Here is a 21,299-nt window from a genome sequence, read left to right on the forward strand (position 1 = left end):
CGTGAGCTCAGTGGCACTGCGCCAACTTGAGAAATTGAAAAGCTTCGCCTTGCAGAAAAAAGGGCCACAAATTGGGCTTATGCCGCACGAGGCGGACTTATGGTTGCTTGGGGAGTGGCACCTACTGTTAAGGACGAGGTAGCAGCACCCCACCGCTGCCACCAGTTTGTTAAGGACGAGGTAGCATGGTCGTGTGCCGGAGAGGGAATGAGGGACGTCTGAGACGAGGCTGCTGGAAAAGGAGAATGAAAGAGGACTTTATACAATATTTACAAGTGAGCTGCAGGAACGCTGCATCACGACAGCTCAACAGGAGACCATGATGACAAAGAGCTCCTCGGCCGTGCCGCTGCCGGGGTTTTAAAGAGTTCCCTTCCCTAGGGTCCCTAGATGGGGGCCGGGCCTGCAGGGGAAGGAAGTTCTCACTGGCACCAATCACCGACACACACGCACTCACTCACTCCCGAGAGGCACCGCCGTCACGCGCTGGGAGAGGGGGGGAACGATGCCATCACCGTAGCGCAGACGCCGGAATGTCCATGAGCGGCGTTCCCGCGCAGTTCGAACGCGCGTTCACACTCGGTGTAGGGGAAACGCTCGCTCAACCGGGCAGACGGACGCGGCTTCCGTGGCAATCCAGGCGCTCACCCAACGCGCGTCTCGGGGTTTGTCGGCGTTTCGCTGCTGCCATGTCGTTCTCTTCCCCACGACGAAGGCGAGACGTAACAGACTGCCCCGCCGGGGAAAGGAGATCCCGATGGACAGGGGACAGCATCCGCTGTCCGGAGGGATGTCGCTTGAGGCTGGTCTCAACCAGACTCGGTTCTCTCTCGGCGGTTCTGGAGCTCACCGCACCCCGAAGTCTTCCTTTGCAGGTGCAGGTTCCCAAAGGGCACTGCAAAGTGACTCGTGCTCCGCTAGCGTTAGAACCACGCCGAAAACCCAACCACTCAGTCCGCAAGCACGACACAATCCCCTCTTAGCAATGCCAGGCTCTTTCCCTCTTACAAACCCAATCAATCCCTGGGAGTAGTTCCGCAGCACTGTGAAAATGCCCACAAATCGGCACATTACACCACAAAGCGCATCTCAATTTAAAACAAACAAAACCAATCGGTTCAAAATCCTACATCAGGAAGAAAAAGACCAGCAAACCGCAACTATGATGCTGACTCTTGCGCTAGGGACCTCAATTTAAGCTATCGGCATTACTTTTGAGACTCCCCTTTTTGTGATCTATTCCGATTAGTAATGACCACAACATTATTTCATTCTGCATAGCAGCATACTGCCGTCACCTTGCATATCCCCGCAAAGATTCGCTCCACATCGAAGCCAAAGTCACCTTAATTTCCCAAATTCCAAAACTCAACTCCAGGCGCTTATGCTAGTCGCCTACAATGGCCCGTCTGGCTAGCACTTCCGCGTGTCAGCGGACGCTGCTACACATGGGCACCACTAGTGCATGTTGCAAAACAATTTTTTTTATCAGAAGAAACGCTTCCAATGTAACCAACGCGTTGTAAACCTACTCCGGCTCAAAACTTCTTTTCTGCACTTTTTTTTCCCGCAAAACTTTTTTTTCTTGCAGGAATCGCTCAAAAAAAGAAAAAGCAAACAGCAGAGACATCCTCGGAATCCGCAGCTAACGAGCCGCGCCGCGGCTCAAAGGGGTCGCCTATTCTTCAACCGCGCCCTGCGCGGACGCACACCAACAGTGGCTTTAGCAGCCGACAATCGACAAAAATCAACTGCTCTTCGACACCTGCGAGCCTCAGACGCCACGCGACATTGATTTGTTCCGCACCCCGGCCGCGTGTCTCCAACACCTGAGTAGCGTCTGAACATTTGAATGCGAGGGGTTGACGGTCGCGTATGAAAGAAACGCCTACGAGGACTCCTTTCTCGATTCAACCGTGTCCTTCGACTGGAACGCGTTTTGCGGCGTTCTTTCATGCGGTAGCTGGGCGTCCTCTGCGACCCGCTGTGAGGTTCCACCGTCCTGCAAGAACTACCGCGGGGTCGCCGCGATGGGTCAGGTGGCTTTCGTTTTTTCTGACTGAACTCCCCCAGTCAGTCTGGCCCATTTTCGGCGCCTGTCGCGTGTGGAGTACTCGGTTGACTCGCGGTCAATCTCTTTAAAGCAAAGCGTCGTCTCCAAATTTGGGCTGCTATTGTTCGCCGGCCGCATCGAAGAAATGTCTCCCTTGATTCCCTCATTGCACCGGCCGGTGAGCTTACTATTTTCTTCCTGAGAGAAAACGCCAGCCTCACTTTTCAAAATAGCCTCGGCCTCAGAGTTAGAGACGGCCGCTTCTTTATTAGCACTGACAGTGCTCTCGAACAAAGCAGGTCGCTCGGCTTTGTTTTCGATGGGATTCCTGCAACACACCGTTTGCTTTTGGTTCCCATTACTTTCTGCTGAGAACAACTTGCTCTCCTGAGGCTTGCTATTCGATCCTACTACCCTAACGCTCTTGCCCGGAACTTGAACTATTCGACGCTGTTCGGCTAACGTAGCGTTATTGTACTGGGTACTATCTTCTCGATCGCAGCAATTAGCCTCCTTTCCGGAAAGTGCATGCTTCTCTGGGCTCAAAACCACCGCATTGCCCCTTTCCTTATTTCTAGCAGTGCCTACATTACCGCCCGAGCCCTCACGGCTGGCGGATCTGCACTCTTCCTCATTGCTAGCCTGAGTGCCTATATTATCCCCCGAGCCTTCACGGCTTGTGGATCTGCACTCTTCGCTAGCTTTTCGACCGAACTCATCGGCCCTCGCTGCCGAAGTGGCCTTTCTTTCCTGGACCAAACCTGTCCTATGCCGCCACTTCTGCACAGCACTCGTGTCATCCGGCGACTGAGCGGAGCTTCTAACTCGATCCCTGACACTCTCGCGGTGTAGCTTACCACCGTCAATTTGGCCTTCGAAATCTGCCTCCGCGGGAATTCGAAAGTATCGGAGGAGCGCACTTTTGGTTATCGCATAGTTGTGGGCATCCTCGTCAGACAACCTCGCCCAGACATTACAAGGTTCACATGGGAGGAATCCCATCAACACAATTGGCCAATAATCCTGATCTAGCTGCTCCTCCATGCAAATTCTCTCAAAATTTTCCAGAAAAGTTCTAAAATTTTCCCCTTTTCTGAGAACTCTTAAGCGAGATCGCGTTCTCATACTTCTGATCGCGTTAAGTTCACGTGTGAGTTCCCGCATCTCTCTCTCGTATTCCTGTTGCCGCTGCTCTCTTTCGCGTTCCTGTTCGCGCAGCTCTCTTTCGCGTTCCTGTTCGCGCAGCTCTCTTTCGCGTTCCTGTTCACGCAGCTCTCCTGCACCGTGTGCCCGACCTGCACTACGAACGCGTTCCATCTCTATGTCGAGACGCTTCATTTCCAAAGCGTATTGACGCTCGCGTTCCTCTTTCTCTTGTTTTTCTTTACGTTCAAGTTCCTCTTTCTCTTGTTTTTCTTTACGTTCGCGTTCCTCTTGTTTTTCTTTACGTTCGCGTTCCTCTTTCTCTTGTTTTTCTTTACGTTCGAGTTCCTCTTGTTCTCTTTTTGCCAATTCCCTCTCCTCAATGGCCTCAAGGCATTCCGCAAGCTCGTCATCTTCAGCCTCTAACGCAAGAATAGCCTTCAGCAGTTCTGGTTTTCTGAGTTTGTCCGATACCCCCAGACCCAACTCTTTCGCAAGCTCCAGTAACTTTGGTTCGCGCAGCGTCTTCAAATCCATGGCTGCTCCGAGTGCTGCTTCTCTACTGCCCGCTATTGTCTTGCTGCAACTAACCCAGCAGCAACGACAACCCAATTACCAGCTCTGTTCCTGACACTAACAAAAGCCTGGCAAAACTCAGCAGAAGAAAGTGCCGCACTCACCAAACCTCGCAGCCAAGAATCCAGCGCAGTCGGTCCGCTGCAGGCAACCAGTCCACACACAGGGCTCGTTGCACTGCCCCCGACTCGCCGTTCTGCTGCTCAGCGTCCCGTTGTCCGCAACTCTCCGCTGGCGTCCGATGTTTCGCGTCCTAACGCTGCCACCAGTTTGTTAAGGACGAGGTAGCGTGGTCGTGTGCCGGAGAGGGAATGACGGACGTCTGAGACGAGGCTGCTGGAAAAGGACGATGAAAGAGGACTTTATACAATGTTTACAAGTGAGCTGCAGGAACGCTGCATCACGACAGCTCAACAGGAGACCATGTTGACAAAGAGCTCCTCGGCCGTGCCGCTGCCGGGGTTTTAAAGAGTTCCCTTCCCTAGGGTCCCTAGATGGGGGCCGGGCCTGCAGGGGAAGGGAGTTCTCACTGGCACCAATCACCGACACACACGCACTCACTCACTCCCGAGAGGCACCGCCGTCACGCGCTGGGAGAGGGGGGGAACGATGCCATCACCGTAGCGCAGACACCGGAATGTCCATGAGCGGCGTTCCCGCGCAGTTCGAACGCGCGTTCACACTCGGTGTAGGGGAAACGCTCGCTCAACTGGGCAGACGGACGCGGCTTCCGTGGCAATCCAGGCGCTCACCCAACGCGCGTCTCGGGGTTTGTCGGCGTTTCGCTGTTGCCATGTCGTTTTCTTCCCCACGACGAAGGCGAGACGTAACACTACCGAAGCGTGGCCTTGTGGTAGAGCATCCGCCTCGCATTCGGGAGCTGCTGGGTTCGATCCCCAGTGCCGCCGGGTACCCACCGGTTTCTTTAATGGGTGCAAGATTTCCCCTGGCCTGGTGCTCGGCTCTTCTAGGGTGAAATGCTTGGGAAAAGGGTCTTAGACCAAACAGTTGCCTTGGCGGATGAGTGATAAGTTCCCCTGCCAAGCAACCATAAGTCCGTCTCGTGCGGCATAAGCCCAATTTATGGCCCTTTTTTTTAATGACTGCTGCTGATGCTGCTGCGGTGAGCCAGCGGAACAGTGGGAGAGTTGGGCGTTCTGAGGCGTAGAACTGCAGGACGGTGAGTGAACACCGTGGCGCTGAGGGAGGTTTTCCCTGCGGAGGGGCTTTCTTTCTCCTCACGTAGTGTGAAAGGCCGTTGCGCTAGGGCGTGCGTGCGCCCATTGCCAGCGTTAGGGGCTTTGCTCGCGTTCGAACCGCGTTGGCCGAGGGGTACCTACCACCTTTAGCAGGCTGCGAGGTTGTTCGAAACTGGGCTTGGGCCCGCGAGGGGCACAGCGGTATTTACGGAGCTTCTCCCAAGCGTACGCCCCTAAAGGAAGCCGAGCGCCAGGCCGGGGGACGCTTGTACCCATTTTACCGGTGGGTGTCCGGCGGTGGGTTTCGAACCAACCACCTCCCGCAGCCGAGACGGGCGCTCAAACGACTGGGCCACGACTGCGAACAATATTGCTGAACAGTTCTTGAAAGATGTGCCTTTCTGTTAGCTTTGGTAGCGATCTGAGCCGAACCTCGTGTTTGGAATGGTACAATTTGGTTATATGTGCCAAGTCCACAACCTCACTTTCAAGTTTGCATATGTATTCAACATTAAATAGCACAGTTCTGACGATTCTGTTAATGCATGACCAAGTGTGTAGGCCAGCGGCTGAACCCATCACCAGAAATCCCAGACAACAGAATCAGCACGGCTCTGTCTGCAATAGTTGACCTTCGCTCCATACCTTTGTCAGTGAATCCTTTTAGAACACCTTGCGCTGCATCGTAGCTTAAATTTTTTTAGCATCAATTCGTCAAATATTACCGAACAGACACAATCACGCTAGCACCACAAGTTGATTGCTAACAAGTTGCATGGCAGTATGCCCCGATTTATTCTAGGTGTAATTCTAATGATAGGCAGCCACCTGGCAGAATGTTTGATGAGCTAAGCTAGAAAAGAAGACAAATACCGATATGCCTTTGGCCACAAAAATGCAAGTGAAATGAAATTTTTTTTATTCGTTGGGTAAACCGCCTTCCTTTGCCTTTCCCTTTCAGATTAACATGGCTTTGTAGCAGCTCAGCTTCGCCCTCTGTCACTTGAGGACGGACGGCACCAAGCACTTCGGCAACTGTGTGCATGTCTTTCACCTGTTTCTGCAGACTGGCAATAGTCTTCCTATATTTGGAGACCTGCCCCTGAAGCCGCCTGACGGTGTCTTTCCGTCGCCAAGTACATTTCTCAGCAAGTGCAGCGGGGGTGCCCGCAGAAGCTGTAGTGAAAGAGAAAGAAAATAATGAATAACTTTAGAGTGCACTAATGGACACCTCTTTTTACCCTTCCTGCTTCAATCTGTTCTCTTGTGGAAAAATTAACATTGACATAACAGGACCAGCTGGGCAACAAAGCACACTGAATATAAGCACATGGATCTACTTTCACGGGCAGAAATTGCAAGTTATATGTGATACACTCTGCAGTTGTGAGTGCATAATACACCCAGACATTTGATTCGTCAAAAACATATAAGACTCATTACCACCTTATTTAATGAGCTACAATGCCATCCTTGATTGCCTAAGTTACAGCTCCAGTATGTGTCCTGAATCCTTTAGTGCTCTCCCTTTTAGTGTTTCTGGGCTTCGCACAGCCTTTAAGTGCACGTGCAAGCCTGTATAAAAAGAAGTGCCTCTGTGGGGGCGCGGGGGGGGGGGGGGGGCAGGTGAAATGGCGAATGTATTTCACGAAATGTTGCTAACAGAAGGCATGCGGCAATACCAACCATGGAAATGCACACAATTTGTGCACCTGCTTTTTTACACAATTAAGAAATTCTCTTTTATTTGCCTAAGACTTCCGACATAGCTATTGCATGACATACAAATGGTACACGGATGAAACGTAAGGCATACTATGATAGAAACTAACTGGCTGTCACAGATAGTTATCTTACACAACAGATTACCTCCAGGCTAATGTGACGCCTTACTCAAGGAAGAGTGTGGGAACCTATACATGATACTCAGGAAGCATGTCGTACACGAAAAATATTTACCTCCCAAAAGAGAAAAAAAAGCAGTTGTTGCACTCACTGGACGTTTGACAGGAAGGAGCACTTTCATGGCTTGCAGCTTGTTCTGCAATACCAATGCACAAACGTTACACAAGCAACAAGGACTAGGTTGGCCTCTTTTCACGCAGGTGGGATTTGGCCATTGTGCCCACATTCCAGCATGTACGCTGTTAGGTTTTTCGTTGATTCATCATACAAATCCCTCAGCCTGCGATTGCTGATTCTGTCTGAACCTGCCCCCGTTTTCGTTCTCAGTATGTTTAATTCCGCCAACACCTTTCGGATGGTGATCGGCCCGTCCAGAATGAGAGACCCTACGCCTTGTACTCTGCATCGCAAGTACCTGTCCCTCACTTCAGAGATTTGTTGGTAGATAGTTCCTTCGTTATTTTATACGAGTTGCGGTAGCTGTTGACACGACTCATGCTTTCTCTTGTCCGGGTGTAAGAGGCGTCTAATCATTTGCCACGTGTTGGCTTTGCTCTTTCTGCTGTACTTCTTGTGCACCTGTCCTCCTCAGCTTCCGTTTCGTCTGCTTACACCTCTTCGGTGGCTTCGTTAACTGTTGCGAGATTTTAAGTGCCCCAACAATCTATGTCCCTAATTTAGTCTCGGGCATGAAGGTTCCCTCTGAATAGATTCCGATTTAGCGCTTCAACCTTTTTGGGTTTCGGCGCAGGCGGTCCATCTCCTACAACGATGTATTTTACGGTCACTTCCTAGGTCCTGCCCCAAGTTACACCACCTTTCCGTGAATTGGACGCTGATTATGTTAAGTCGAGTGTAGTGTATTTACTTATGCTATTACCCTGTTTTGTTGGTTTGATGGGGTCAGTAACTAAGATTAGCTCATTCTGTGGAATGCTATCTCAGAGTTCTCTGCCCTTGGTGCGCGTAATTTTGTACCCCCACGCGGTGCGATGCGCAATAAAATCTCCTACCATGACGACCGAGTTTTTCCCGCGATCTGTTTCGTTTTTCTGAATGTCCTGTCGAACCCGTAACCTTTTCTCTGTTCCGGAGAGCTGTATACACTTAAGACGTATAGGCTGTTGTCTTTCCGCATTTGTGGTATGATTTCGTTGAGAGTGTAATCCATTGGAACCTGTACTGCATTTGCCGCAGTGGGGTAACGTTCCGTTTGACGAGGGTGGAAATCTGCTTATTATTCTCTCGGGACGGGTACGTTTTGTAACCGGCAGCTTGGCGTTTTTCCTGCACTCTTGTTAGGCTGTAATTTCAGGTTTGTCTCCATTCCTGAAATTACAGCCTAACAAGAGTGCAGGAAAAACGCGAAGCTGCCGGATAGTAAAACGGTTCATTTACACAGAAAGCCAGTACAGTTCCATCCCCAGAGAGTATTGTAGTAGTTTGGCCAAAGCATTTTTGGTAGCTTGGAATTGCGCGCACATAGTTGGTGCTTTTTTTTCAAATTCCGCCTTGAGAAGAGCGTCTCACTTCTAAAACTCTACTCTGATCGTTTCTGTTTCTTGCTTCATGAATTGCAGTAGTGTTACGTTTAGTAGTTTTATGTCCTGTTCTTGTTGGTTATTTCGTTGTTCGAATTTGGTCTCAAGATCCGACTCATTGGTTTGTTTCATTTTTAATGGGGTTCCTCAACTTTCATTACATCTAATTTGTTATTGCGCTCCCCCTGCACAGGCGTCGCTAACTGTGCCTGTTCGGATTTGTTTTCTTCGGGTTTCTTGCCTGTCGTTTCTTGCAGTTTGATGTGCTCTTCTTGCTTCTTAATATACACAGAGTCTTAATCTGCTCTGCCTGTTCTTTAATGAGCTCTTTGAGTTCTTTGTCTCGGTGTCCAGGGAAAGTTTAGCTGGCCAGCTCACTTTTGCAGCTGGCTCCTTGCGTTGCTGTTGCCAACTTGATTGTAGCCGGGTTAGGAAGAACTCAGACCGGTCCCTCGTTCTCTTACTAGATCTATCACGGGCGCGGCTGCAACCTTGAGCCTTGTTGCTTCGCTTTTTCAGCCTATAGTTTGGGGTCCCATTAGACTTTCTTAATGACGTACGGGTTCAGAAAGAGATATTTTCACATTTTGTTTCGAGGGTAGTACTCTTTGCCGCATAGGTGGCACTCGCAAGCGCAATCTGCGATATCTCTCGCTTGTTGACGCATTTGGACGATGGATCAATAAAAACAAACCTAACAGCGTACATGAAGGAATGTTGGGACAAGGGCCAAATTCCCCCTACTTGGAAAGAGGCCAACGTAGTCCTTATTGGAAAACCAGGCAAGAAACTTAAGTCTTTAAAACCTGAGGCCCATTTCACCTACCTCATGCGTAAATAAGCTATTAGAGCTCGTCATTCAAACGAGGCTAAACATATTCCCAGACTTTGCACAGATACGCTGATCGCATTCAGGGCACATCTTTCTGGATGCGACGGGATGCTTCAACTTAAAGTGCAAATGCTAGACAACCAAACGGCCGGTACGAGAATAATAGTGGGCCACGTCTATAGACGTGGGCAGAGCTTTCGACAACGTTTACCGGGCAGTCATACTAGAACGCTTACAAAGTTATAGATAAGGGAAAGGTATACAACTACGTCAAAAACTTTCAAACAGAACAGTTCCTATTAGTCTAGGTTTGAAGGAAGGGAAATGCATAAGAATGGGCAACAAAGGTCTCCTCAAGGCTCGAGCCTGTCACCAGCACTCTTCAACATTGCAATAATTGGCCTGCCGGAGAAACTGGCCGGTATAGAAGGACTCAATCACACAATTTATACGGACGCCCTCACCTCTGGGTTACCAGAGGCAGTGACGAGCACATTGAAAGTACCCTGCAAAGAGCGATCGGGGAAATTAAGTCTCACCTAAAACAAGCAGGACTCAAATGTTCTGCCGAGTATCAGAGGCGCTCATCATCGAGCCACAAAAGAGGCAAAGAAAGCCCCATGAGCATGGTATAACGCTAACGGTAAACGAGGACAAGTACTGGGTCTTAGGATACATTCAAACGGTACGAACACCGAAATGAAACAAAAACTTGAATCGAGTGCGCGCCAGACGTGTAGGCTACTCAAAAGAATAGCAAACAAACACGCTTGAATGAAAGAGACGTACCTCTCGAGAGTAGTCCAGTCATTCGTAATAAGCAGAATCAAATAGGCGGCACAATATCTACGGCTAGCCAAAGCCGAAAGGAGCAAGATCGAAAGTATAATCAGGAAAGGCATCAAAATCACCATGAGCCTCCCCCCGTGCGCATCCACCCAAAACATTGTCATACTGGGGATTTAAAACACACTAGACGTCCTCATGTAGGCTATCAGAGTGCGCAACAGCAATGGCTCCTCTCCAGCAGATCGGGGCTAAAAATAACAGAAAAGTTAGGCTTCAAACTTCGAGCGAGGCTCAAACACACGTAGAATATTTCAACAGACTTAAGGAACAAAATAGAATCCCACCAGTACCAAGGAACGTGCACCCGGTGCACGATGAGGGTAGACTAAATGACAGAGCGGAAGCACCACAGAAAAAAAAACTAGTCATCAGACAGGACATGATGCTTGGGAATACGAATGCAAAACGGCTACCGACCACGGAGCGCGGGACACCGAGTCTCGTGCTGCAGCATCCATCCGACAGAGGAACGCTACAGCGGCTGAGAAGGTGGCCATTGCGCTGGCCCTAACTGAACAAAATGTTAGGATGATTAGAACCGATTCCAAATCAGCTATCCGAAACTACAACACGAGTAGGGTATCTGCCGAAGCAGTCAATATTATGGCTGCCGGCCAAACGCCTGCAAAGCTAATAACCTAATTTGGACTCTAGCCCACGAAGGCCTACGAGGAAACGAGATAGCTCGCGCATTGGCCCGAGGACTGAACACTGGGATCCCAGTGCAGCCTCGCCGAACAGATAGCCCCTTCAGAGGACGACAACCTGAACACGCACCAAGATAACCTTTGTAATTACAGATTAAGAAGACAGACGTTATCTCGAGCAGGCAAAGGCCTCAGCAAAAAGGAAGAGGTCCTATGGAGAATGTTACAGGCGGGGATTTTTCCCAGCCGACTAGTACACAGCAGGTGGCATCCGGCGATCCACAGGGTGCGGGCACGCCCTAGCGGAAACGATCCAGACGGGAATATGGAGTCATGGAAGGCTTTAATGGTCAGCCAGAAAGAAGGAGACCAAGAAAGTAGTCCTTTTGGCCCTTGACACCGCTGAATTCCAAGATATCTCAGGCGGCGAAAAGGGTGAAAGTTCTTCATCGAAGTCTTGATCACCCTCCGATTCCTTGCCAGGTGCGAATAAAGGGATTTCATCATCATGTATGATGCTTGGGTTTGCTGCCCTCTCCGAAATACTCTGGCATTCATACTAAGCTGATAAAGTAGCTCACTTATTCTGATGCCGCTGCACGTTGCAATAGCGAATAAAACACAGAAAGCCCTTCGCGCCGACTGGCACAGCTATGACTACAGCCCGCGATTTCTTGCACTAACAGGTTAACATGCGTCTGAACGAAATTCAGAGAGAATAACATGTACAAAATTAGCTGCCGTAACATTGTAGGTTGCGTAAGCCCGTATTGAGCGCGCCGCTTAGCAAGGCGCTGTTCGCGTTCTTTATCTCTCTCCGAAGCCCGTTGTCGTTTCCTGGCTTCGTCAAGTCGACGTATACTCTCTGTTTATCAGGCGGCTTAACGACTGAGCCGGCAAGCGAGCGAACGCATTTTATACCGCCCCCCCCCCCCCCCAGCCGTTCTCCAACCTCCTCTCCATACTCCACAGCTGGCGAGAGCTTGGCGACGGCAGCGCATCCACTGGGCCGAGGCGCTGCTGCAGCTGTAGTGCGCCGTGCCTCGCGCCTGTTGTAAACTCCTATCAGGAGTTGCGGGAGGCCCACCTCGCGAACCAATATACGCGGCTATCGCAGTCGGTTCCTGAGCGCCGCCTGCTAAACGCTTACACATCCAACACACATACATACCAGAGGGGACGGAGAACATCCCGGTGCTGTGGCGCCACATGCTCTGGATCGCTGCGCTCCCGCGTAACAGGGACATTGCTTCACATGAAGGCAGACGACAAGTGCGGTTTCGCACGCTTGAGAGACAGTATGGATCTAAAGAGGGCGTCTACTAAGGGGACATCACAGGGCCGTCGCCCACGGGATTCTACACGGCTGCCGTAGTCCACTGAGGAATGAATGTCGATGGGCTATCTTTTCGGGCCCCAAATTCAACACGAGCAGCGGAAGTTGCAATAGATCTCGCTGCCGCCGATCCAAAATCGAGAACGGTTATCGCAGACTCTCGCCGGGCCTGTGAACATTATCTTGCAGGAGAAATATCACCTCTTCCCTCCCAAATTATTAGACGGGCTTCCGCAGATCCAACTCGCACAAACGTAATCTGGGCTCCTGGCCACCAGGGTCTACGAGGCAATGAGGCCGCTGACGCGGCCGCCCGAGCGCTCACACACCGGGCTCCTCATCCTAGCTCTCCTGGCTCAGAAGCTCAGAAACCGCTTCTACAGTTCCGCGAAATCTTAATCCGTTACTGCGACAGCCAAAACCTCAACCCGGAGCCTGCCAAGGAGCTGAGTAAGGCGGAAGAGCGAAATCTGCGGCGCCTGCCAGACGGGAACTCTTCTCTGTCCTGCCATAGCAAAACACTTTGCTACCTTCATAGCCTACCTTCAAATGATGACATATTTCAGAGGCTTTGCGCTATATTCAGGCGACCTGAAAGGAAAGCTCTGCGCTCAAATGCCTCGATGAGGTAAGTAAAGTTTCACAGGTTCTTTCGTCTTCCTTATTGCACCAGCGGTGCCCCGCCAGAGACGGTTTGTTTCAACTGGAAGACTGAAGCTCTTCGCACCAGGGGTGCCCGTCAGAGACGGTCTTGTGTTCAGTTCACACGCAGGGATGAAAAAGGCAATAACTGAAGATTTATATACAAATATACACAGAATATACAAGTTAGATACAACGGCAGAAATATACAAAACAACAAACAGGGTGGATCTGGCTAATACTAGGGGAGGCCCCTACTCGGCGTTGCCGAAGATGCGTTGCATCTCACCTTAGCGCAGAACCCCGCTTCCAGCTCCGGGGCCCGGTTTTAAAGCCCTAAAGGCCCGGCCTACATTTCGTGGCTTCCAATCATGTTACAATGTTCACATGATTGGTTTAGGGAGAGCCTGACCAGCCCTCCAGCTCCCGTAAGGTGAAGAACCCTCTCCACCACAAAATAAATACACAAATACACAAATACACAAAAGTTGATAACACAAAGGTTCAGGCTAGACATAATGCCAGAAAGAGAATATGCACAGCACAACTACTGACAAAGCTCGTAGCCACTCTTGTAACAACCAGACTTGCCATCAGTTTTAACACTTTAGTATCTTACACAATATTTAAGGTGTGTCAGTGAGAGGTAGGCAATGCCGAAAAGTGAAGCTTCATCAGAATGACAGTGACCTTTTCGCAGTCAGAGGGCAAGGTGCCCAGCCCTCCCCGCTGTGAGTGCTGTGAGGCTGATACATCGAGCAGCGCTTTCGGCTGCCGGAAGGTTAAGCATAACTGAGCCCAAAGAAGATGAAATAAACTACAGAAGTGTATAGTACGTTGACGCATAATAGTAAGGACTTCCGCAGTCCGAAGGACAGGTTGAGCCATACCCTCCACAAACGCTACCACCACCCGTAATCACTGTTGGAACCACAGTGCTTTCCTTTTCTCAGAAAAATGCGTCATGACGCATAAGGTGACCAAGGGGGAATGGAATGCAGGAGGTCGAAAGTTGAAATAAGGAGTGAGGTACGGGTTCTCTGAAGCAGTCGCAGAGGTTTCCGGTGCAGTGATTGTCGATTGTCCACTTCTCGTATTCATATTTGCGGAACCATTGCAGGCCGATTTTGCTGAGGAGCAGTTTTCAAACACGAGCCGTTGCGGGCAAGTCCAAATCCAGTGTCGCACAATGTGCGCTGCAGCGCCACAGTTAGGGCACCTGTCAGTTGCTCGCAGATCTTTTTGCACGCCACCGATGATGTGCAGATGGGGTCACAGCCGCCCCTGTCCGAATCTGGCACACGGATACCTCCTCCTGCCGAGTAAAACTAAAGGGGAGAGGGCGAGAACAAGGGGGAATTGCAGCGCGCATTCGCTGAGCGAGAACTTGTGAATCGGAACAAGGAACAGGAATGCATTTGGGGTGGGAGGGGAAGGTGGTGGTTTGACTTGTGTGTCAAGGTGTGTGATAGCATCCGCTTGAATGTTACGGGGATTGTGAGCATGTCCACGAATCCTATATATGCGCACAGGACATAGGTACTTTGCACAGGCAAGGTGAATGGATTGTGTACTCTTGAATGTGCATCGAACAAACTTAAGTTGTTTAAAGGCGGCGAGGGAGTCGGTGTAAAGATGACCTTATTCAATGTGAAAACGAGCGGAAGGGAAGCAATGGTACTGTAAATGGCTTCAAATTCCAATACCAGGGCGGTGCACGTACCCGCAGTAAATGTTCCGAGATGCACAATAGCTTGTGATGCCGTGCAGTGTCTGATGTATCGGTATACAATATTCCACCGGGGATACCGACGGGGAAACAATGGAGTGATGGTCTGTGACCTTGAAGTAGGATTAGAGTGTCTTTAAGCAATAAAGTTGCAGAGACTGCTTGCGAGCTCTGTTTGCCTCCCGGTGGTCGATTAGTCCACTGAGTCTATTAAATTGGGCGTACTCCTGAAGCACAGGTGTGGGTGTTAGACGAGGTGATATTTTCCCAATTGATAGCCTCAAGCGAGTTCCACTGTGTGTGGCAGAGACGTTGAAATGGTGCCTGGAAGTGTACGGGTAATTGTGGCCCGCCAGAGCGCATCGCTATGCGATGAATCATACCTAGAGTAGGGTGAGCCGATTTACGGGTGGTTGTCAGCCAGGCGGTGGCAGTCCCAGATGTATGAAGGAGAAGACAAGGATTCAGACAGTTTCTACATAAAGAATCTGGCAATTATCTGTCCTGAAATTTAAAGGGGAGCTTTCCATAGGCCAGCTTTATTTCCAATGCGAATGTAATATGGTTTAGTAGCCGAGAGGGTTAGATCCAGAGGTGGGAGGTGAGATGCTAGCACATCTGGCGCATGCTGGAGGACCGACTGACGAATGAACGCGTCTGGCTGGCAGCACCAAAAAGTTATATCATCGGCGTACGCAAGCAATCGGAAGGAAGGGATGGTTCCTCAGGCTTCAAGAGGAGTAAATTTGGCATTAAATAATGTGGGGAAGACGATGGAGCCCTGGGGACAACACCTCTCTTGGAGGTGTAGTTAACAACGGGCTTTTCGCGGACACGTGAGCTGAAAGTTCGATTTGCTGAAAAGGTTATTTAAAAGCCCATCTTTTCAAAAACTCAACCACATCCCATTACAGTCTCTAGAATTGAGTGCTAGCCTCATTCTACCAGGTCTGGATGAAAAATAGCGACCACTATTTCAAAGAACTTGCAGCTAAGAAATTGTGGCCCAGTGTCTATGCCACAAAAGACAGAACAATCGCAGTTACCATGCAAATGAACACATTACGTTTACCAGATCCTACGTTACACCTTACCTATCGCATTATATTCTGATCACATTGCTCATTTTGAAGCAATGTACTCTGCACTTATTATTATCCTTCTGTGATCTTCTTTTGCGTGCATATTATCGCGCTTCTCTCGAGTTTCTAATCTTGTAAAACCCCATAGGATCAGGCTTACCTGGTAACCAGCTTTCTCGCTCTTTTTTTGCCTTATTTCGTTCCCATTCGAATGCTTGTCTTGATGGTAATATGCTTGTACTTAGTTTTGTTCTTACTGTCGAGTGCTTAATATTTTTGTTAGTTTGTGCGATTTTCTTACGCTTTTTATCACATCGGCTCGGTGTCACTCTGCCACCTGCAGACGGGGTACAGGTCTTTGTCAAGCTTTTTTAAATTTCTTGCTTGCCCCCCCCCCCCCCCCACCTCCCGCTAAACATCACACCTGTCCAGTGAACGTTGATGTAAGAACTAAATTTCACATTGAGTCTGGAATGTATAAACCGGTGAGGGAGGCCAAGAGTTTCAAGGGCGGCAAAAACAGCAGAGTGCAGGATGTTGAAGATGTCTGTGCTGTGTCTTTAGAGATCATGGTTCAAACAACATGACTCTGCGGAGAGTGTTGAAGCACGTCAGTAGCTTAAGTAGCAGAACCGTACTCCGTTCAACTTTTTGGGCGGAAACGGACTTGGGATTCTGTGTAACAATCATGGGATTCCAACCATGATGACAGCCGAACGGCGAGAATGTTTTTTGTAAACTTGCAGACTGTAGGCGTTATGGAAATGGGACGAAGTGCCGAGAGAGATACTGGAGGATGACCGCACTTGGGTGTTGGAACCACAACAAAATACTTCCACTCTCCCAGCATGACTCCAGAACGCCACACTTAGTTGAAAGTATCAAGCGAGGTCTGTACAGCAGTTCATTCCAAGTTACGGAATAAGGAGTTAATTATTGCGTCGTGCCTGGAAGCTGTGTTGTTTGGAGAACCTCAATGAATGCCAGTAGCTCTACCATGGTTTGTTCAAAAGAAATCTCATCGTGGTGCTCTGTAACCGATGAGCCACGAGTAGATGTAGAGGTGCGAATGCTGTGTTGAAAAAACTTACGGTCCGTCGCTTGTGCAAATGCATCCTCATCCGTATTCAGTTCGAGCGAATGTTGTCTGCGTAATCTGGAACCTGAAAAGGCCGCTGCATAGCGTGAAAAACTCGCGAACAATGTAAATTGGCCTGCGTAGAGGACAAGCGGGCGTGCGATGCATACCAGTGTTGCCAGCCTAGTAGCTTTGCATAGCGCCGCGCAAGTCACTAGCCCGGAGAAGAGCGGGAAGAGCGTAGGTCTCATCGGGATGGGGAGAAGCATAATGATTCGCCTGGCGGCGAAGAGCTCAGAGGTTCAAGAGGTGTATGTATGGGCTTGTCTGTTCTTCATTTAGAGTAGTGGTAATAATCTGAGTTGCCAGAACAGCAGGGACAGAAGACAGTGCTGAAGGTGTGTTTAATGCAGATAAAGGACTGTCTGTGCGTAGAGTCCCATGGTTTAGGGAGAGCCTGACCAGCCCTCCAGCTCCCGTAAGGTGAAGAACCCTCTCCACCACAAAATAAATACACAAATACACATTCGTGCCAGCACGTGCGCGAATCGGTACCGCGGGGCGGGGGCACACCCGAATTTCCCGGCGCGTTCGCAAGCGGCCGCGTTCCGAGAAAGGAGACGCTCCGCTTTGAGCGCCCCCAGCCGCGTTCCAATGACCCCGCGTACACTACCGACCCTTTACAAGGTACATGCATGCCGACGGGCACAACGTCACATTCGATGCTACATGGATAAACTCCGTCGGCAAAAGATGCGTGACTTTTGTTCTACGCTGGATGTGCGCAAACAAGTAACCAATATTTGGCGGATAGTTAGAGGTACGCGCACGCCACTTCAACAACTCCATCCCTTCTCTGCACTCTCCCTTCACGAACAAAAATCTATAAAAGAAGTCTCAGAATAATACTGCAGGCTACTGTCGGCAGGCTCAGGCCATTTGACACTCTCCGCAGATGGTCAAACAGGCATGCCAAAGGCGGCAGTGCCAGCTTTAGACCTGCCTTTTACAGTGGCAGAACTATCCACAGCTATCGCGGAGACAAATAGACACACGTCTCCGGGTCATGATGAGGTGACCTATGACGCCATTGCAAAGCTACCCCACACCTCCCGTCTTCGACTCCTGGAGTATTACAATTCTTCCTGGATGACTGGTGAGGTCCCCACGGAATGGAAGCTGGCGAAAATTGTGCCCGTTTTGAAACCCTGTAAGCAACCAAGAACCTACGCATTATTCCGACCCATTGCCCTACTGAGCTGCTTAGGTAAGCTCATGGAGCGCATGATCTGCAAACGCATAACTTTGTTCCTAGAAAGCCGAAATGAGTTTCCCTAAGAAATGAACGGGTTCCGTCAAAACAGGTGTGCGACTGACAATATCATCGCCCTCGTCTCATCACTTGAGGAGTGGCTTCATGCTGGGTACATTCCGACAGCCGTTTTCCTAGACATCAAGGCCGCCTTGGACTGTTTTTCACCATGCAATTCTGGCAGCCTTTGCCAGTCTTGGCCTTGGAGGAAAGCTATACAAATGAATTGGGCATTATTTAAAAGAACGGCTAATTTTTATGACCACTCCAAACGGTCCAGCACGCTTTCACGGAGTGGAGAGGGGCGTACCACAGGGAGCGGTGCTGAGCCCTCTCCTGTTCAATATTGTCCTTATACACTTAAGAAGAAACCTTCCGCTGGGGGTCCGCATAACAATTTATGCTGATGATATCTGCATCTGGACAGCATCACATTCGCGCTATATTACCCAGCAACGTCTTCAGAGAGCGCTATTGCACATTTCAATGAACCTGACTTCCAGAGGTCTTCGTCTCACGCCAGAAAAGAGTGTTGCAATGGCGTTTACAAGAAAAGCGATGACCCGATATCCGCTGCTCCTAGGCCGACGATCGCTACAGTATGTACGATCTCAGCGATTCCTGGGTGTTGTAATCGACTATAATGTGTCATGGACACCTCAGATCAAAAACACTTTGCAAGAGGATCACTGCAGCATCGCAAGTGTTCAGGTTCATGGCTGGAACAAAGTGGGGTCGCAACTGCCGATCAGTGCTGCTGCTTGACAAAGCCTGCGTTGAAGGAACCTCGCGCTACTGTCTACCAGTGCTTCAAAGATTACCTAGATCAAGCCATAAGACTCTCGTTGCCGCTCGGAACAACTGCCTGCGAATATGCCTTGGCCTCCCAAAGGGTTCCTCTGCATCAGGAACAGTAGCGGAGGCAGGATGTCTCCCACTAGAGATGACTGCCGCCCAGGAAACTATGCGTACACATCTCCGCCATGTCCTGCAAGGGAAGAAGCACTTGCCGCACCGTGTTCACTTAACTCACAGCAACTCTAGCTTTGGCCAGGCAGTGCAGCTCCGGCCCCTCCCTACTTTTAATCAGCCACAGAAACCTCTGGCCTTTCCTCCGTGGACACTCTTTTCTCTAAAGGTGAAGAAGTTTGTTCCAGGTGTGAATGCAAAAGGAACAAGATCGAAAGTATAATCAGGAAAGGCATCAAAATCACCATGAGCCTCCCCCCGTGCGCATCCACCCAAAACATTGTCATACTGGGGATTTAAAACACACTAGACGTCCTCATGTAGGCTATCAGAGTGCGCAACAGCAATGGCTCCTCTCCAGCAGATCGGGGCTAAAAATAACAGAAAAGTTAGGCTTCAAACTTCGAGCGAGGCTCAAACACACGTAGAATATTTCAACAGACTTAAGGAACAAAATAGAATCCCACCAGTACCAAGGAACGTGCACCCGGTGCACGATGAGGGTAGACTAAATGACAGAGCGGAAGCACCACAGAAAAAAAAACTAGTCATCAGACAGGACATGATGCTTGGGAATACGAATGCAAAACGGCTACCGACCACGGAGCGCGGGACACCGAGTCTCGTGCTGCAGCATCCATCCGACAGAGGAACGCTACAGCGGCTGAGAAGGTGGCCATTGCGCTGGCCCTAACTGAACAAAATGTTAGGATGATTAGAACCGATTCCAAATCAGCTATCCGAAACTACAAAACGAGTAGGGTATCTGCCGAAGCAGTCAATATTATGGCTGCCGGCCAAACGCCTGCAAAGCTAATAACCTAATTTGGACTCTAGCCCACGAAGGCCTACGAGGAAACGAGATAGCTCGCGCATTGGCCCGAGGACTGAACACTGGGATCCCAGTGCAGCCTCGCCGAACAGATAGCCCCTTCAGAGGACGACAACCTGAACACGCACCAAGATAACCTTTGTAATTACAGATTAAGAAGACAGACGTTATCTCGAGCAGGCAAAGGCCTCAGCAAAAAGGAAGAGGTCCTATGGAGAATGTTACAGGCGGGGATTTTTCCCAGCCGACTAGTACACAGCAGGTGGCATCCGGCGATCCACAGGGTGCGGGCACGCCCTAGCGGAAACGATCCAGACGGGAATATGGAGTCATGGAAGGCTTTAATGGTCAGCCAGAAAGAAGGAGACCAAGAAAGTAGTCCTTTTGGCCCTTGACACCGCTGAATTCCAAGATATCTCAGGCGGCGAAAAGGGTGAAAGTTCTTCATCGAAGTCTTGATCACCCTCCGATTCCTTGCCAGGTGCGAATAAAGGGATTTCATCATCATGTATGATGCTTGGGTTTGCTGCCCTCTCCGAAATACTCTGGCATTCATACTAAGCTGATAAAGTAGCTCACTTATTCTGATGCCGCTGCACGTTGCAATAGCGAATAAAACACAGAAAGCCCTTCGCGCCGACTGGCACAGCTATGACTACAGCCCGCGATTTCTTGCACTAACAGGTTAACATGCGTCTGAACGAAATTCAGAGAGAATAACATGTACAAAATTAGCTGCCGTAACCTTGTAGGTTGCGTAAGCCCGTATTGAGCGCGCCGCTTAGCAAGGCGCTGTTCGCGTTCTTTATCTCTCTCCGAAGCCCGTTGTCGTTTCCTGGCTTCGTCAAGTCGACGTATACTCTCTGTTTATCAGGCGGCTTAACGACTGAGCCGGCAAGCGAGCGAACGCATTTTATACCGCCCCCCCCCCCCCCAGCCGTTCTCCAACCTCCTCTCCATACTCCACAGCTGGCGAGAGCTTGGCGACGGCAGCGCATCCACTGGGCCGAGGCGCTGCTGCAGCTGTAGTGCGCCGTGCCTCGCGCCTGTTGTAAACTCCTATCAGGAGTTGCGGGAGGCCCACCTCGCGAACCAATATACGCGGCTATCGCAGTCGGTTCCTGAGCGCCGCCTGCTAAACGCTTACACATCCAACACACATACATACCAGAGGGGACGGAGAACATCCCGGTGCTGTGGCGCCACATGCTCTGGATCGCTGCGCTCCCGCGTAACAGGGACATTGCTTCACATGAAGGCAGACGACAAGTGCGGTTTCGCACGCTTGAGAGACAGTATGGATCTAAAGAGGGCGTCTACTAAGGGGACATCACAGGGCCGTCGCCCACGGGATTCTACACGGCTGCCGTAGTCCACTGAGGAATGAATGTCGATGGGCTATCTTTTCGGGCCCCAAATTCAACACGAGCAGCGGAAGTTGCAATAGATCTTGCTGCCGCCGATCCAAAATCGAGAACGGTTATCGCAGACTCTCGCCGGGCCTGTGAACATTATCTTGCAGGAGAAATATCACCTCTTCCCTCCCAAATTATTAGACGGGCTTCCGCATATCC

At 50.2% G+C, this 21,299-nt stretch overlaps 1 long non-coding RNA gene across 3 annotated transcripts in view; it reads right to left on the reverse strand.

The window, feature by feature from the left end:
* Positions 1 to 230: 230 nt before the first annotated feature.
* Positions 231 to 21,299, reverse strand: part of LOC149344695 (uncharacterized) — a 46,655-nt gene continuing 25,586 nt past the window's right edge. Inside the window, exons 3-5 of one of the 3 annotated variants that reach the window (XR_016283219.1) lie at positions 6,968 to 7,012; positions 6,026 to 6,147; positions 231 to 4,105 (exon numbers count right to left, since the gene is read on the reverse strand). This is a non-coding gene — a long non-coding RNA (uncharacterized LOC149344695). Of the gene's footprint in view, positions 4,106 to 5,849; positions 6,148 to 6,930; positions 7,013 to 21,299 lie in introns of those variants that run through there. The other 2 variants (XR_016283221.1, XR_016283220.1) reach the window with 2 other exon arrangements.

Source organism: Amblyomma mixtum, chromosome 5 (assembly GCF_055824585.1).
Source record: "Amblyomma mixtum isolate Tamu chromosome 5, ASM5582458v1, whole genome shotgun sequence".
In the NCBI taxonomy this organism is placed as follows: domain Eukaryota; kingdom Metazoa; phylum Arthropoda; class Arachnida; order Ixodida; family Ixodidae; genus Amblyomma; species Amblyomma mixtum.